Source organism: Crocodylus siamensis, chromosome 3, assembly GCF_052110815.1.
Source record: "Crocodylus siamensis isolate JL-2025a chromosome 3, ASM5211081v1, whole genome shotgun sequence".
Classification (NCBI taxonomy): domain Eukaryota; kingdom Metazoa; phylum Chordata; order Crocodylia; family Crocodylidae; genus Crocodylus; species Crocodylus siamensis.
In genome coordinates, this window is record NC_143397.1 from 163481931 (window position 1) to 163499188 (window position 17258).

Genomic DNA, 17258 nt, shown 5'->3' on the forward strand with positions numbered 1-17258 from the left:
CCCAGGGTAGGCGGTGCCACCGGGACAGGACCCCTAGCAGCTGCACTCCATGTCCTTACCATGTCTGTGGAGCCATGAGTCTTCCTCTCTCTCTCTTGCTGGAGGCTCCGTCCAGGTTACTGCTACACGCCCGCCTTGTGCGACCGCCAGCACACCCTTACAGATCACACCTGTTTGCACGCTCTGTTTGCACGTGGCTCCCTGCCAGCTCAATTAAGAGAGATCTGGGGGGTTCCCCCTCCAGTTCCTCTACAGCTGTGCCGGCTTCCCTGCTCCACTTACCTTTCAAGGATTTGCTGCCTCTGCCACCACTGCCTCTGCCTAACCCTGTCCTATGATGAATTCTCTATAGCAGCATTGTGGTATCTATTCATAGGTAAATATTTCAACAAAGACTTCATACTGCTCTTCATGGCAATATGGGAACATGCACCTTGACATTAGTTGCTCCTTGTTGATGAGGAACTAGTCATCCAACCAAAACAGTGTCACAGCTGAACAGATGATGCATAAAGATAATTTGAAAAATATTTCTCCATTTTTTCTCTGGAAGAAAAATGTTGTGGTATCTTGCAGTTTCCAAGCAAATAGTAACTTGAGGCTTTGTGTTCTGTTGCCGACAAAAGAGCAAAAAGTGATGGCAATTTTTCAGTAGTACATATTTGTTTACCAATACTAAAATGATTATGGGAAGTTTGTTTTCTTTTCTTTTGTTATTTTGAGACAGTCTTGAAAAACAAAGCACTTGCAATACTATAATCATAAACCAAAGGAGAGGTGCCACAAAAATTCTGTATCCTGTTACTAACAAACTGTGTGTAGTTAAGTTGTAAGTGATATTATTCCCCATTTTGAAATGATTGTATACTGAACAAACATATCTATTGATTGGGAGGAAAGCTATTGCCCAGGTGTTTGGAGGTTTGTTTGGAGGCTTGTTTTTGAGAAATGGTGCACTGAAGAATATTTCTAACATCCCCATGCAAGTTACCATTACATTCATTGGGCATGATTGTCCATGGTTTTCTGCTTGTGCGGTACTTTCCACCTGTATAACATGGGTGCAGAGTACTATCAAATCAGGATTTGCCACTTATAAACTATTGTCAGGATTTTTACAGGTATCAAAGGGAACATAATCTACCAAGCAGTGGAGTATCTGGCCCATTATAATTATGGAAAATGGTGCTATTACCATCCATACAAAACAGATATTATGCATAATGGGTTAGAATAATATATGCATGAAAGCATCTTGGTAAGATTAAAGCTGGATAGGAAATAGTTTTCCCATCTCACAAAATGGTTGAGAATTTTAAAAATATTTTTCTATATAAAAACAAATTAAGACTTTAGAAGAGAGTGGGGAAGGAAAGGTATGAAAAAATAAGTCCCACTAACCAGTATCCAGTAGCCTAGAGAGCAGGTGAAGAAAAGTCTGCAGATGATGGAAGGCTGGCATGCTAAGAAACAGAGAAGTCCCTTTCCTTTCAAGGGAGTATCCCCTTCAATTGACCTGTATTCTTTAAACATCTTGATTTGAAACCTTATGGAGAAAGCTAGATCTATAATAGGACACAACTGCATACAATCTTACTTGGCTGAATATCTCAAAGCCAAAGGTGTGAACTTCTCAGATAGAGGGCATCAGCCTCTGGAGGCTACACAAGGATCAAGACCAGGATGCAACTCAATACCAGTTGTCATATTCCATAATAGGTGCATTCCCACAAGCGCACATGTGCAGTTTGAGGTGCCTCAAAGCCATTTGAGATGCCACAAATCACATGTGGCATACATGCACCCATGCACCATACTGCTAATTTTCAGCATGGTAGTGGTTTTTTTGCACAAGGAAATCATGGTGTTGAAAAAAATGCTACTAAAAAAGTGACAAGGTGCATGTGGCAGCGGTGTGTGCCTCCAGAAAATGGAGCCTGGCTTGCCAAAGCCATGCTCTAGCTGTCAGCCAGGCTCTGAGTGGCTGGCTCAGTGCCACTGCTGTCCCGGAAGTTCCCCAGGACCCGAGTTGAGGCAGCCCTAGCCTCCCATACCCCACCTGGGTCCCTTTACCAGGTGTGCAGGGACAAATAGCAGTGGCACATGTTTGAAATGCACACCTCTGCACATACACACTCATGGGGATGCACCCAATGGGTCCCTTATTTTGGTACCCTTCTTTTGCCTCACCAGGGTTGGAAACCAAGAAGATTTGCAACTGAGCTAAATCCCTATGATTATTTAGAAGATAATCTAGCCAGTTATGAGTTATATAGCAGGGGTCCTATAATCAATTCACTGGACCCTCTTAAAAATATCTGGTATATTCACTTACTAAGCTTCTGCTGCTTCAGCCTTGTTTCTGTGGCTGTTTGGATGGCTTCATGTCCAAGTCAATGATTACCAGGATTACATGGGGCATAATTTGCTTGCAAATAACTTTTCACTATAGAATCTTTGACATATAAAACTCAATATAATCAAGTAAATCCATCATATTCTGTTGGTAAGTTTGAAACCATGAGAACCTACCTTTAAAAATACAATGTGCTAATTGAGAGTTGAATTTTATGAATATTATTATGTTTATTGCTTCAACTACAAAAAATCATAGTCTTAATGTCTAGTTGGGTGGAGGTATCAAGTGGGGTTTCCCAGGGGTACTTCCAGTATTGGTTAAAATCTACACTAATGATTTGGACAATGGGAATGAGTGCATTCCTTATACATATGCAGATGACAAGAAGTTGGGTGGAGGTGCAGACACTCTGGAAGGTAGGGCTAGGATCCAGGATAACCCAAATAAAGTGGATACATTCTCCAAAATCAGTCTGATGAAATTCAACAAGGACAAGCACAAAGTTCTGCATTTGGGCTGGAATAATTACATGCACAAATACAGATTAGGAAATGATTGGTTAGATGGCAGTACCATAGAGAAATATCTGGGAGTAACAGTGGTGCTATTAATGATTTCATAGATTTCCTAGACATTAGGGCTGGAAGGGACCTTGGAAGATCATTGAGCCCAGCCCCAAGGGCAGGAAGTCCACTAGGGTCAAAGGATTCCACCAAGATAGGTATCCAAATGCTTCTTAAAGGAGTCCAGAGTAGGTGCTTCCACCACCTCTGGAGGGACTCTATTCTAGGCCTTGGGGACTTTGACAGTAAAGAAGTTTTTCCTTATGTCCAGCCTAAAACGGTCTTGGAAGAGTTTGTGACTGTTGGACCTTGTCATCCCTTGGGGCGCTCTGGTGAACAGACATTTCCCCAGATCCTGATGCACACCCCTGATGTACTTTATAGGCTGCCACCAGGTCCCCCCTGAGCCTGCACTTTTCCAGGCTAAAGAGTCCCATGGCTCGCAGCCTCTCTTCATAAGGCCTATTCTCTTGTCCTCTGACCATGCACATGGCTCTCCTCTGGACTCTCTCAAGCTTTTTGACATCCTTCTTGAATTGTGGAGCCTAGAATTGGATGCAGTACTCCAGCTGCAGCCTCACCAAGGCCGTATACAGCGAGAGGATGACATCCTGAGATTTACCTGAGAAGCATCTATGGATGCAAGCCAGTTTGGTTTGGTTTACCAGCTGCAACATCACACTGGTGGATCATGTTCATCTTGTGGTCAATCATGATCCCCAAGTCTCTTTCAGCCATGGTGCCAGCGAGTGTAGTAGTGCTGAGCCTCTAAGCATGCTGTGGGTTTTTTTCCCCAAGGTGGAGTACCTTGCATCTGTTGGTATTGAATGTCATCAGGTTTCTATCTATCCGCTTTTTGAGCCTATCCAGGTCAACCTGGATCACCAGCCTATCCTCAGGTATGGATGCTCTACCCCAAAGTTTAGTGTCATCAGCAAACTTGGCCAGTCCACTTCTGACACCAGTATCCACATTTTTGATAAAGACGTTAAAGAGAACAGGTCCAAAGCCAGAGCCTTGGGGGACACCACTGGCCATGGAGCCTTATGATGATTCACTTCTGTCGACCACCACTCCCTGGGTCCAGCCTCCGAACCAATTCTCCAGCCATCGGACTGTGATGTAGCTGAGGCTACAGTTGGTCAATTTTTCCATGAGGAGATCATGGAACACCAAATCAAAGGCTTTTTTAAAGTCCAGATATATGATGTCAATCAGTTCTCCCTTGTCTGGGTGATGTGTCACCTGGTCATAGTAGGAGATGAGATTGGTCAGGCAAGACCTACCCACAATAAACCTGTGCTGGCTGTCCCTCAGGATGTTGCCATCAGCCAGCTTCCAAGAATGGTGTCTTTGATAATTTTTACCATAATCTTTCCAAGGATTGAAGTCAAGCTGATTTGGCCTGTAGTTCCCCAGATCTACTTTCCTCCCTTTCTTGAAGATGGGCACCACATTCGCCTTCTTCCAATCTTCAGGTACTTCACCGGACCACCAACAGTTTTTGAATATCTTTGCCAGTGGCTGGGCTATGACACCTGCCAGCTCCTTAAGTACTCTGGGGTGCAGTCTGTTTGGACCAGCTGACTTGAAGGTGTTTGGGTTGATGAAAAACTAACACAAAGTACCCATTAATCAGGTTGGCTTTTTCCTGGGTTTCAGTTGTCAGTTGTTCCATTTGGTTTAGCAGTGGTCCAACGTTATGCTTGCTTTTCTTCGGACTCCCCATATATCAAGGACAATAAAAAGTCCTTTCTCAGATATATGTAGCCAGGTGGAGTTCAGTTGTAGTCTTGGCTTACCTGGTTCACTCCCTACAGATATGAACCAGTGCATAATATTCCTGCTTTGTAGTGATTCCTATCTTCCATCTTTTATAAGCCTCTCTTCTTTAGGTGAGGAAGTCCACAAATTCCCTGCTGAGCAAAGGGGGTTGCTGTGCCCTTTTGCTACCTTTCCTTTGAGATGGGATGAACATCCCTTGTGCTCTTAGGATCCTCTTGGACTCCTCTCCCTGTCAAGTCAGGGTCCCTTAGGGCCTTGACAACAAGTCTCCTGAGCTTATGAATATGTGATGATATAATTGGAATGTAAGCTAGTAGTGTGCTCTTATTACAAATATATAGATGTATATTTTTTTTGCAATAAGAGCACACTTTTGGCTGACATTCAAATTGTATCGCCATATATTCATCAATAGCTTGCTCTGTGTGTGTGTGTGTGTGTGTGTGTGTGTACACAACCAACATCATACTCAGTTGTATTAGCAAACGGCACTTGCAGATCAAGCATGTGATTTCTTCTGTCTATTTGGCACTGGCAAGGCTTCATCTAAAGTACTGTGTCCAGTTTTGGGCCCTGCACTTCGAGAAAAACATGGACAGACTGGAAAGAGTCCAACACAGAATGGCAAAAATGATTAGAGATTTGGGAAGCAAAAATAAAGAATTATGCTGACAGAAAAAAAACAGCATAATGACCACAGGGAAACCAATCAATGGTACCTGGAAATGAAAAGTCATCAGAGGAGAAAATACAAAAGGAGGGATCCCAAGGCCACCGTGGGAAGAAGGAAACACACCGACCTATCTCACCCAACCCATTGGTGGGGATGGGCATCAGCCCTCAACCTCCAGGATGCTGACATCTGGCATTCAAGCAAGAAGCACAGGGTAGCATTCATGTACTGGCCAGGTGTCCCAATCTCCTTGTGAAGCCTAAGAACTTGCAAATAAGTAAAATCTGGATGAGGAAGCAGCATTTTGTTTGCCTTGCCTGTATTACTCTTATTTGCTATCACTGTGTATCAGTAAAATTTGCCTATTATCAAATGGAAGAAGTTGTGGTCGGTCTGAAAGTTTGGGGCCATCCAGAATAAAGTGTCTGGTCATAAATCCAGTGCCAACACTACCCAGAGAGTTTAACATGTCCAGGTTTACTTTTGTGTTTTTTCTAGTCATTGTAACGTTACCAGTTACAAAGAAATACTTCTTCAAGGCATCTATAATGTACATACTATTTTAAGAACCCAAAAGGAAGTATGCAACATCCTACATTTAATTTTTTCCTGCCATTTTAACTATTCCTGTAAAAAGGAGAAGATTATCATCTTTATGCTCCTAACTGATCATTTAAAATCCTCTCTAGGCCATCAGACTGTAGCTGTGTAGTCTCAAATTGGTACCACATTAGTAATAGCTGCTAGTGTGGCCATTTAAATTAGTGCCAGTTTTATTTGTCCAATTCTGTGCATCTTTACATGGCCCAAATTCCTGATTTCCACAGATAACTGCTCTTATGTGTTATATAAACTATAATTAAAGCCCTCCCTATCTGACAGATATGTCCACCACCTGTATTGTTTTCATACAGGCTACAGCATACATTGCCTAGATACGAGCATATTTTTTGACGAATATATAGGTGCCTAACATCTTGCCTTTTGCCCCAGTCAGTAAACAGTACATAGCGATCTTGCTTCTCTGCTCTAGCAGCAGTTGTCTGTATCTACTTCTAAGCATCTGAGGAAAAGTTTCATCTGATAAGTGCTAAATTAGAACAGGTCAACATTTTGGAAAATCGATTTTGTCAAAAAGGAAAAATTGTACATCATACTTTTTAATTCATGTATTTTATTTATTTGCTAGAATTTACTTTCCTGACTGGAAGATCATAAATGAAAATCTTTATTTGAAGTCAGTGGTTCAAATTACATTTTCCTTTTGTTACAGCTTAACACAATTTCATGTGTTTTTTTAATTTGAGGAGGAATTTTCTCTCTGTATATACACCCTCACCATTCCACCATTTCCTCTGCTTATAAAAATGAAAAGTATTCCCCAGTTACAAAACAGTTTTAAAAATTTAAGGATGTGGGCTTGTTCAGTCAATTTTCAATTACTCCTACCCTCTTTTTCCAGTGGGGGGGAAAAGGGCAGAAGTGTAAAAGTAGGAAATCCAGAAGAAAAACAAAACTGAAAAATCAGAAATATTTCTATTTCTGAAAGCTAAAGTTACATTTTAAGTAAAAAATTAAGGAAACTGTTTTACTTTAAACTATTATATTCAAAGCGCAATGCATTACACTATTTTAAAATTTGTTTCAAAATTCATGTCTCATGGAAATCCCAATTGTCAAAAGTGTTTAAAAGACACTTTCCTGCAGAAACTGCAGGGGAAATGTGGATTTTCGCTCTATTTTTAAAACTAGTCATCTCTTTGTCAGCAGTATTCTTATAGCTCCACCTGCTTTTTTTTTGAAGTCCTCTACCTATCTTGATACACATAGCAACTTCCACATCCTGGAATTTTATTAAGTAATCTTCTAGGCTAGTATTTATAAACAATATTTACTTATTTGTACTCAAACTTGTGAACTAATGAAACAATGAGCAACAGCAAAACCAATATTGAAACACCACAAATACTTCCCTCTATCAAAATGAGATAAAAGTGAATTTTGTGTGTTAAGAATAATTTCTATCCAATATTTATCATGGTAGTTCCCAAAATGTCCTATGGTATGGGAAATTGTAAAGGAATGCATAGCCCCACTGTTCCAAAAAATTTCCAACTTAATATAATCCATTTGGTATGATCATCAAGGCAGGTTATCATTTATAACTAACACAATGGTAAAGAATATCAGAAAGGTTTAAGGCAATTTTCTACTTCCATTCATATTAATCCTGTTAGTTTATTCTATTACCTTTTGTACCCTTTCTGCCAAAGAAATTGAAGTGGAAAGTAGCGCATTGCTATGTTAGTATCAGATTGAAAAATGGGAAAGGCAGTAGTTTCCTCAGCTCTTGTTTGTTTTTCTTGGAAAGATACAATTAAGATGTTAAAAAATAAAGTGGTTTACTTGGAAACAGGCAGACGGGTTTAGATCACATGTGTTATCCACCCATATTAACTTGCCATCAAAACATTTAAAAATTTAGATCACATTAAGTCAAGTTTTAGCCCAAAATAAAATTTTATAGTGAGTCATAAAATTGAGTAAGAAAGATATTTTTTGAAGTCTAAGACCTTGGTTCTGACCTCTGTCATCTCTGTCATAGTGATGTAGCTCTTTTACCCTCTATGTGCTGTTATCTCAAATGGTAACAGTTTGCCTCATCCACCTTCAAAAAGCTGCATCTCTAACTGTCTTCAGGTTTTTTGAAAGTTTATTTGGGTGTAGTAGATATTTTTCCATTGCCATAGGTTTTTTTGAAAAAGGTTAACTGATATTTAGAAACTGTTGGCAAAAAAACTTTATCATAATGCAGTAAAAAAACAGTAATGATGCATTATTGCAAAAATGAACAAATACTGAAGAGCACTACAATCACCTTTTTGTGCTAGATAATTATAATGTTGAATTGCACAAAAAATACAATGCAGAATGGTAGCTGGTAGCCCTTGTGGAAGATTAATTTAGAAATATGTTACATGCCCTTAGCAATGCCTATCACTATGGTAACTGAATGCCCACCCCGACAAAATGAAGAAGGAAATACAACGACCCTATTTACTCAAATATAAGATGATCCCCCCATTAGATTCTGTATGTGGAAAATGTATATATTTGTTATAATTTTCCAGGCATCAAATCTAATTATTCAAGGTTCATCTTGAATTTGTCCCCTTCCCACTACTACAGCAAGAAAAAAATAATCTGGGAGGTTAGATATCCCCCTTGCCCTCTGCCCCCCCCCCAACATGCGCGTGCGTACGCGCGCGCACACACACACACACACACGCACACTTTTACCCCTAAAATCCCTTTCCCTCTCTATTCCCCCATTTACTATGATACCCTGCTCACCCTGACCACATAGAAGTAAAAGCCAAATCTGAAAATGCTAACCTTGAAATAAACACACCTGTAGCAATTTGCATATAGATCCATAGACTTACTTAATCTATAGAATTGATACATTTTACCTTTTTTGAAATTGTTGCAAGTGTTAGCACAGGCACTTCATAAACAGTTTTAGGCAGCACTTTTGCATTTACTTATAAATAGTACAAACTATGCATGATATTAGTCCAAAGCCAAAAGGCTCATAATTTACTATGTACGTCATTGGGCTTGGCCCCAGCAGAGTCAACAGAATTTGAAGCCATGGTGATCCCACAGCTCAGTACTGCTCACTATGTGTATATCCTCCAGATACCCACCACAAAGGATCTTTGTGCTAAGTACCCCCTCACACACTCATAACTGAAACTGGATTTTCTTGTCATGAGTCCTGGGATCCTCAAAAAATGTATATACAGATGAGGTTCAGGGCAAGCTGATCCAGCTCCATCTCATGGAGGGTGGGACCACATTAATCATAAGCAATAGCCTGAGAGAGGGAGTGGCAGAGGGATTCTGGGTGAAATATTTAGGGTCATGTTTGGTGATATTTGCCAGCCATTTAAGACTGGTGAGAAACACAGCTTATTGAAAATAGGAAAGAAAAGTGTTTCTCAGATATGGGAGTGAAGAGTAAATCAAAATATATTCTGTGTAGTGGCTCACCATGATGCCAAAAAGTCAGTCCTGAAGGGGACTGCACACAATATACCTTAACTCTTACTCAGGTGGGCTGCAGTAATCTATCCTTGGGGTAGGTTCCTATCAGCATTTTTTCTACCTCTTGAAAGCCTGATAAATGGAGGGGTATGATTTTTTTTTGGAAGAAACTTGAGGAAGAATGTGAGAAGGAGGAATTAAAAGGCCAAACAAGCTAAGGCCGAGCATTAGGCCATGGATGACATCTGCGAGGCATGGGACGTGGTATAGGGACAGTATAGGGAAGATCAGAGCCATGTGCATAGGCCCTTGGAATCAGGACAAGTAAATGGGCAGCCTCCTGCCTTGTTATCATCATTCAATTTTATCATCAAAGGTGTGGTGGGCAAAGTTAGCCCTGGGACAAGTGGGCAGGCCAACAATTTGAACAGCCCTGGAACACCCACTTGTTACAATGTGTCTTCAATTTCCCAAGCTGTGTATCTGCTGGCTTCAGACACAGTGGGCCTTGAAGGAAAGTTGGTCACAAACAGGCTTTTAGAAACCAATTACCCATTGCTGTTGCCCTGGACCATTGTTCTAATGGATGACCCCGCCCCACCTGAAGAGGACCCCCGTGATGAGACTGTATGGACTGAGACACTTCCTCCGAGCCACTTCCTCCACCATTGCAGACCACTGTAATGGGTTTGTGTGTATCTATCTCCTTTCTCTTTCAGCATCACAAACCCCCTCCCTCCCCTTCCACCTTCCCCCACCCCCTACCCCTGGTAACCTAGTTGCATTCCCCTCCTCACCCCCATCCCTCTATTGTTAGTCCGTCACTCAGGCACTCTGTATTTCTGTATCACTTTGTCATCTTTTTTCTGGATTCCCCATCCAAAACATCTACTAATAAAAGTCAATCTAGTTTACCTACAAGCCAAAAGCAAACCTCTAAATATCATTTCCTAGCCATCAGTGAAAGAAGCGCAACACAGAGGGGGCTTGATGAGTTCATCAAGATGCCCAAGAGAGAGGTGAGGTGAAGAAGAAACAGTGAGACATATTTTGGGAGTGTACATATGCAAAGTGTCTCGGAAAGGGTGTGGGAAAGGGTCTGCCACTTTTTGAGTGTCACCAAAATAAACCTGTTGCTAGTGTCAGAGATGGTAATATATGGACTCATACCAAAAGCACCAGAGAAAACGTTATTAAGGACTTTATTAGCATGTGTTAAAACTAGTTTGTGGAAAGTAAGAAACATCTGGGTTTTTAAGGGGTTGGCTTCCACTGAAACAGAGTACCTGAAGCTGGGGCTCCTTTAACTAAAATACTACATCAGTTGGGACAAGGAAGAGATCAGAGAAGAAGTGGAGGAAAAAGGACTGGACACACTTTGTTTCACTGAAACAAAAGAGAGGATTAATGGGAGTGGCAGAGAGTTTCAGATGGTTACTAAGGTAATAGTTTTTCATGGGGCTCAGTATGAAGAAAAAGAGTTCTACAAGGGTTTTTCGTGGGAAGTTCATGTAAATTGTTTAAGGGTTTAATATAGGTAGTATGCTTTTGGATATGTAGTTGTTTTTGTGATACAAAGTTTTGGTAAAACAAATATGCTCAACATGAAGCTTTGTTAAGTGTAGGGTTATATGTGTGTATTTAATAAAATGTGTAAATGAAAACAGAAAAGGTTCCCATCAGTGTGTTTGCCCAATATAGGCCATGTGTTTTATGGGAATACTCAGCATGAGCTGCATATAATCAACTTCATAGTTGATTTCCATTACTGAGCACCTGCTGCTTTTCACAACAGTTTAATGATAGCCAATGTATTTAAAGAGGTCTCCTTCTGTGCAAATGTAAGATGAGGGGGCTTTTTCCCTATGCTGATTTTGGGAAAGGGATACTCATCTTGTATTTGAGCAAATATGGTATTTGTTTTATTTCATTCTCTAATCAGTAATGAACTTTGCTTGATCTTAATCACATTATTCTGGATGCCCTAGCTGAAGGGAATTATACTATTTTGTTCTACGACAATGAGATTCATGATTTTCTTGATATCTTCTAGGGTTGAATTTCATATTTATAAGCCAGACAGCTCTCTTTTGTACACATGCTTTTTCAATCATAAGTGTGATGGTTTCAATCCTGAAGGTTGGTGTTCCAGTGGAATGTAGTTGTGAGGAGATTTCATGATCACATACGACTCAGTGCTCCTCTAAGAAATTTGGTCAAGTTCTATGGATAACTTTAAATATGGCAGGAGACATGATTGTGGCACCAGGGATCAGATCCCAATTCTACTTGCCATTTCAGGGTGAGAGATCATGATTCACAGACAGCCTCTGATCCAATGCATCCTACAGCCCTACTGGAGCTGCCACTCATGTGGTTTAAAGCCCTAATGTGGGAAGCCCTTTGGCTTCTCTCTTCACAAGCCTCTGATTTCCCCCTCCCCCCACCCTCCCACATCCACCTCCACCACTGCCTCATTTGATTGTCAATACCCACCCTGGGGAAGTCCCTAGACAGTTGGAGACCTGAGCTCTCTCAGACTGGTGCCAACAGTATCCTTGGCATGCAGGTTTGGTGCTCAGGCAAGTCCAGAGCTAATTCTGGAGAGAGCTGGTGTATGGACATACCATATGTTCAATTTTGCATTATATGTGGAAAAAAAAATGTATGGCCGATTTGCCATTTTATGGCATTTTAATTGGATACACATGTAGTATTCTTGCCATTTATCCCATGATTAACAAGTTGTCAATTGCAGCATAAATGTAATGTGTAGAGGGGCCTTATAGAAAAAAAGTTATAACTTTTTTTTACTTTGAGTTTTTCTTGACTAAGTACAAAAATGTAAGACATTTTAGGAAGGAGGTTATGTACATGCGAGTTACTGTGGTTGAATCAGAGATCAGTGATGTAAATGTAGCTGGATAATAATATTTTTAATGAAGGAAGGGAAGGATGCTCAGGCTACTATGACAAAAACACTTCTTTTCTGTTATGCAACTAGTAAAACTTTCTCAGACAAACAATGAGGCACTCCCTATTCAACTCAAAATTGCTTCAGAGGTGCTACTCATCATTTCAGTTCTCCTTTCTAGCCTTTCTTCCCTGTGTAGTTACAGCACATAGAAGATTATAGTGCTAGCATGATAATAGGTATCCATTAACTAAACACTACCAAGCAATTCTAGTGTATTTTGTGTGGCACTTTCTTCACACCAAATACTTGTGGAATCATAGTTTGGCTGAATGATTGCATTCTGTACATATGCACTGAATGTACAGCACTCTGGTAAATCATTTAAATATTTATCCATCCCTCCAGTAATATAAATTTTGCTTTTGAGTAGATATGGGTAAAAGTATTATTTATGTGATGCACAAATTCTGACACATTCTTTAAATTTAACTAAAAACATAATTTATCACACACTGTTCCTTAAGTATGAATTAATTGTGAGTGACTAATAAGACAAGTGACTCAAATGTCAGTGGTTCAACAGAACACATTTGCAAACATTCTAAAATATAATCTGTTCACTAAAGGTTCTGCTTCTGTTTGCATACTGAGCAAGTTAACTCTGTTAAGTCAGTATTTCATAAAACATTCCCCCAAAGAAAATCTTTTTGTAAAATATTAAAATTAATTGATATAGAGTAATTGATAACTAGAGGGTACTGATCTATGAATTATTTATTTTCTTATAACAGTGCCTCATGTTTCCGCAGCCCTGAGCTTTTCTGATCTGCTTTAGAGTTAATAATGTAACACATCTGTAATTCTCAATACAGCTTGTTCTCAAATGCCCAATATCTGTCCTGTCAGTGCTGTTAGACATGAGCTTACAAAGTAGAGTAAGAAGTCACAAAGATTGCAGAGGGATATGAAGAAGATTGACTCCTGGAGAAATCTACAGTGGGTACATCTACATGTGCATATTAACTGCACAAGAAATATGGTGTCTTATGCTGACTTGGACATAAATTTGATACCTGCATCATGCAGGTAGCAAATTAAACCCAATTAGTCACAGCACAGTAATGCACATGTAGGTGCTTTACTCCACAATAATACTGTGTGTATGGATTGACTCGGGACTAACTTTAGTCCCAAGCCAGTCCACACACAGCATTACTGTGCTGTAATGCCTGCACGTGTGGATGTGGCCTAACCCTCACTTACTGCACAGTATCTTACTGTGCAGTAAATTTAATGTGCAGTAAGTGCATGTGTAGACATACCCACTGCGTCTTTTTCTAATTAAATTCAGTTTATATTTCTGATGCAACAAGTAGAGATGATATTCCTAGAAAAAATCATGTCACTGTCAAAATGACTGCTGCTATAAGCCAGTAAAACAATACTTTAAAGTAGAATATTAAAAGTAGAATAATTCTTTCATTGTTATTTAAATCACCGGAAAGTCTGTAAAAGCTAAATTAGTTTGAAGTGGTCTCTGAATAGCTAATTAGGCAACTTTCTCATACTCTGGCAAGTTAGCTTCTCATTAAGCAGACTTAGTCTTATTACAAGACTTTCTGGTTGCTAGATTGAAAAATAGGCAAAAGAAGTAAAAATTAACATTAAACTCCTGCGGCTTGAATAATTTAAAGATCAAAAGGCTATTTTCCTACTCAAAACGTTAGCTTTTATTCCAAGTGTTTTTCATTTAATCAAGTCAAAATTTCCTTAATACATAAGGAAGAAAAGAATACACTCTCATACATAGGTTTAGAAGGGACCTTAAAGGTCTTCTGGTTCAACTCCCTGCATGACTGCAGAAATGTGACCCCTAAATCATCCCTGTCCAATGCTTATCTAGTTCTTCTTGAACACCTCAAATAAAGGAGGCTCCACAGCATTTTCAGTCAGTCTATTCCACTGCCTTGCTTTTCTAATCAACACCAAGTAGAGTAGCACTATCACCTCCCATGTCTTTCACAATATTTTCCTGAATCCAAGGTGATGGTGAATTTAAGACCAATACTTAGTTTCTATACATGAAAGATTTATAAGTTTATTGAATCTAATTATTAGAGTGTCACCTTACACTAACCCCCACCCCCTAACTTGGGACCCTGAGGCTGTGGACAGAGGTGGTGGCAAGGGGCACATGGGGGTGGGTCAAAGGTGAGAGAGGACCAGGCAGTAGCTCTGGCTCTGGCTTTAACCCCCAGGAGGGACAAGGGTTGGGGCCACAGCAGCTGCTTGTCCCATCCCTCACCTCTTCCCCACTGTCTCATACTCAAATTCCCACCCCCCATGTTAAATGGGGGAAAACCCCACCTTAGATTTGAATAACTGTGTTACTCAATTGATGCAGTTCAAATGGCATTGGCTTTTTTAACAGATGCATGGCATTCTTGACTCATGGTGATTCTGTGATCTACCAAAATGTCTGGGATATCAGTAATGCTGCTACTCAGCCAGTTATCTCCCATTCTGTAGCTGTACTTTTGATTATTGTTCCCTAGGTGTAGCACTTTACATTGTTCTGTATTCAGTTTTATCCTGTTGTCTGTAGCCAAGTTATTCAATCTAATGAGATTCTTTGCAATTCTTGTCCTATGTGGAGTATAAAAACAACAAAGAATTGGATTTAAATTAAGCTAGTTTCCCCCTTGATCTAATTTGCATTTTATACTTTATTCCAGTTCTCAGAGTGTAAATTACACTACATAAGTGTACATATGTCAGCTTCATTCTAGCTAGTTTAGGTAACAACTGCAGCGAAGGCAAAGTAGCATGGTCTCCAGGATGGTCTCACTACCTTGTACTTGAGAAGTCTCCTGTGGACTTGAACTGACAGTGTTGAAGCCTCCTTACTGAAGTTGTTATCTAAGCAAGCTTGTTTATGCCAAGATGGGCTGCAATCAATCTCCTGACTACAATATAGATGTCCCCATGGGATTTTCTTCCACATGGGTCAGGTAGGTGTTAAAAATCCAAAGTTGCTGCCAGTTCTTGAATTTCCTTTTCTGTATTGATCTAACAGGCATGGAAGTGTAAACCATTGTGTTAAGTTTGAATCTTCTTAGCTTTCATTATAGGAGTTTTAGTAGGCTTTTAACTGTGTTAAGGTTAAATTAGGCTATGTTAGCATAAATGAGACTAAAGGAAGTAATGTAAAAGAAACTGGACACATATGCATGTTCATTAATGTGCTTTAGCTAATGTGTATTAATTATAGTACCTCCATTGTGAGGTACTAGAAAAATGTGCATTAGCTAAAGAGCACTTTTTTGTGACACTTTGCACGGGTGTACATGTCACCATATGGTGACATTGCTACAGCACTATGCTTTAGTACTTCCCTTTGGAAGTACTAAGGCATGGCTCAGTAGCAGCCTGTACTGCGCTGTGCACATGGTGCATGGTTAGATTTCACCACTACTTTGCCAAATCAGTGCACTAAAACAAGGGAGTGTGCTGCTATGATGAAGTAGCTGCCAATCACATGTAGATTCACGTGATTGCTGCATCACCATAGTACACTGTACAGCAATGTAGTGTGTCATTATAGTGATGCAGGGTAACATATAGATGTGCCCAGAAATGAGCATTAAAATAGGCTAATGTACATTAAAGTATACATGTAGATGCACTCACTGCTGAGTCATAGGCAAGAGAAAATCCTCAAAAAAAGACTGGTCAGTCTTAGGATAACAAATCTTGATTAAAGGTTCAGTTCAGTGCATTTGAGCTTGTCCAAGAGGAAGACATAAAAGCATCTCTTTTTGAGACCATCAAGTCATCTTGTAAACCTCTGTTTGGGGGAGATAAAAAAAGGTCTCAGTGCTCTGAAATGTGTGCCTCTGTCATCCTTTGAGATCCATGTCTGCAGACATAATGAAGATCCAATACCTCTTGGAACTTAGTCTCTGACTTCAGGTAAGGTCTCCCTAACAGGCTAGGCACCTGTGTAAATACTAAGGCCACTTGTTCACATGATGGAGGTTTAGTCCCCTAAATTGAAATCATAACTTTTTAATTGCAATGATTAAAAACCCACCATTTCAATTTAGGGGCTTCAGTGAGGGGCCCAATCCTTTTTTTTTTTTTGGAGCCTGCCCGCATCTCACACAGCTGAGAGGCAAGTTTCCACTGAGCTAAGCGGCTCCTGAGCTGTGGGGCACCCCAGGCTTTCCCTCCATGGCAGGGGCACTCCCCCTGAGGCCACCTGAGTGGGCTGCTAGCAGGTGGATGCCACCCAAGGGGTGCTGTCACTGTGGAGGGAAGGTCCGGGGTCCCCCACAGCTCAGGGCCCACTGAAAACTCACCCCCTGGCCACAGGAGAGGTGGGCAGGCTCCGCAGAAAGAAAAAGAAAAGATTGAGCCCGTCACAACTTTTTTTTCTCAGTGGAGCCTGCCCACGCAAACTGCCACCAAGCCATTTGCACAGAGGATCAGTCCTTCCTTCTGTGGTGGTAACACCCCATGGGCCACCTGGGTGGGGTGCTAGCCACGTGGGTGCTACCCCAGTTCATAGGCAGTACCCACCAGATCCAACTCTTCTTCCCCAAGCCTGGGCACTGCTCCCCACATGGGCTTGGGAAAGAGTTGGATCGAGTTGGATCCACCATGGTGGTGGTGTCCCCCAGGGCCATCCGGGTGGGCAGCTAGCAAGTAGGTGCTGCCCTGCTCACAGACGGCATCCAGCCTGATCCAGCTGTTCCCTGAGCCTGAGCTGGGGCCACCCTAAGTTAATAAGACTGCTTATTTCTGCTTAGATCATAAAAGTATTGGTAGATATATACTGTGTTTTTCTTTATTTGCTAGCAGTATTTATAATTGGAGAATTCTAATAAAGTTTCCTTTTCCATTTACTGC